This window comes from Fukomys damarensis, unplaced genomic scaffold (genome assembly GCF_012274545.1).
Source record: "Fukomys damarensis isolate Sample0158 unplaced genomic scaffold, DMR_v1.0_HiC HiC_scaffold_37, whole genome shotgun sequence".
Classification (NCBI taxonomy): domain Eukaryota; kingdom Metazoa; phylum Chordata; class Mammalia; order Rodentia; family Bathyergidae; genus Fukomys; species Fukomys damarensis.
The window spans coordinates 496,294-498,168 of record NW_022900949.1 but is presented as its reverse complement, the minus strand read 5'-3'; the positions used below and the strand labels follow the sequence as shown (position 1 = coordinate 498,168).

General features: G+C 66.4%; 1 long non-coding RNA gene across 2 annotated transcripts; it reads left to right on the top strand.

Moving 5' to 3' along the window:
- Positions 1-40: 40 nt before the first annotated feature.
- On the top strand, positions 41-1,875 carry LOC104876355. 2 transcript variants are annotated; one of them, XR_004515540.1, is made up of 4 exons: positions 41-377; positions 522-604; positions 1,114-1,254; positions 1,852-1,875. It is a non-coding gene; the product is annotated as an uncharacterized LOC104876355 (long non-coding RNA). The 2 variants fall into 2 exon arrangements; XR_784323.3 differs by lacking the exon at positions 41-377 and having other exon boundaries at positions 388-604.

The following is a 1,875-nucleotide window of genomic DNA, read 5'->3' as shown; positions in this document are numbered from 1 at the left end:
AGCGGGGCTGGGCGGGGCTCGGGGATCCCTGGCACCTCGCGGATGGCTGCGCGGCGGGAGGGAAGGAAGTAGCCGTCCGTCCGCGCCTTTGTCCCACGGGCCCTGGTGGCTTCCTGACCCTCTTGGGGCACAGAGCCCACTGGAAATCCTGTCTCTTCTGCCTGAGCGCAGCGGCCGCTTCCCCTCTCTTGATCTTGGCAGTACCTGGTTAGGAGGCCTGAGACGCTTTGCCAGACTTGGGGCTGGGCTGAGCGTTTAAACCAAGTCGGGGCTCTGGGGACTGATCTGAGGGGCACAGCCCCGCCCACGTGCCTGTCAGGCCACCGGGGGACGGGGGCAGGCGCTCCGTGCCACCAGTGTCCAAGTGCAGCTACCAGGTAGAGACGAGTGCCTGTCTTGACCTCGTCGTGACCTGCGGCTGTGTCACCCTGGGGGGGTCCCAGCCCCCTGAGCGTCCCGTGGGGAGCCAGGATTGGCCTCAGACCGGCCTGGCCCTGACTGGCCAACGAACTGTCCTGCAGGCCAGCGGAGCCTGCACCACCGCGGAGATGCCCTGGAGACGCTGGTCCTCCTGAACCCGTCAGACAAGTCCCTGTGTGATGAGGTAGGGGTGGGCTGCGGGGCTGTGCCGTCCCGTCTGTCCTCTGTGGTCAGGGACCCTCTCCAGACGCCCGGCCCAGCGCCCTGTCCCTGTGGTTCCACCCCAGCTTCGTCCCTCCCCTCGGGACGGGTTCAGCACCCCCAGCCCAGGGCCCTGAAGGTCTGGAGGGGCGGAAAGGACCCCAGTGACGCTGTGTCCTGTGATTTCCCAGCGGTGGGGCCGGGCTGTAGCTCCCGGCTGTGGCTCCTGGCTCTTCTGGCAGCTTCTCCTTGGGAGGAGGAAGAGGAGGTGCCCTGGGAACCCCTTTAGACGCTGAGCTCTTTTACTCCCTTGAGGGGCTCTCCGGCCAGAGGAGGAGCACAGCCAGCCCCAGATGGCAGGCGACAGGTCAGGACTGGGCCGGGCAGGGGCGCAGTGCCCCTTCTCCCCCCGGCCTGGCCTCCGCTGTGGCTCAGGCTTGTGTCCCAGGCGGTGCTGGCCACACTGCATGGACCTCTGACGCTGCCCCACAGCTCCGGAACCTTCTGCTGGTCCCTGCCCCTCATAAGCTGCTGGTGCTGGCCGGGCCCTGCCTGGAGGAGACCGGGGAGCTGCTGCTGCAGACGGGTGGCTTCTCGTTCCACCACTTTCTGCAGGTCCTGGACGAGAGGGAGGTGAGCTGCCCACCCCCAGCGCAGTGCTGCCGCCCTCCGTGGCCCGGGTCAGGGACCAGTGCCACTTTCCAGGGAGGGGCGTGTACGGCAGGTTTGGTGGCTGCACTGTCACCCCAGCAGTCTGGGAGAAGGGGCAGGAGCCCTGCCCGGGCAAACGAGCAGAGTAGTGAGCAGAGAGCCTGGCTCATAGTAACAAAAAAGGCAGAGGATGTGGCTCCTAGGGTAGGCTGGGTTCAGTCCTCAAACAAACAGCTGCAGATAAATAAACGGCTTCCACAGTGGGAGGCTGGTGGTGCGGCCACCACCCTGCGCCTCAGCAGGCGTCTCTGAGGCCAGAAGGGGGGCCCAGGTTCCAGCTCCCAGATGAGATGGAGCCGCGTGGCGTGGGGCACATGGATGAAGAAAGCAGGACTGGGTCAGGGTCCTGGAGGGTGTGGTCAGACAGAAGAGCAAGCTCAAAGGCCCTGGGGCCAGGAGAGGATGCCAGGGCCCAAGGGTGGTCCCGGGCAGGCCTGGGCTGTGCCCAGAGAGGAGCAGGAAGGGGTGTTCTGGCTGGGCTTTCCGGCTCCAGAAGCCCTTTCCTGCTCCGCGCCGCAGATCCAGGACCTGTTGGGCCACACC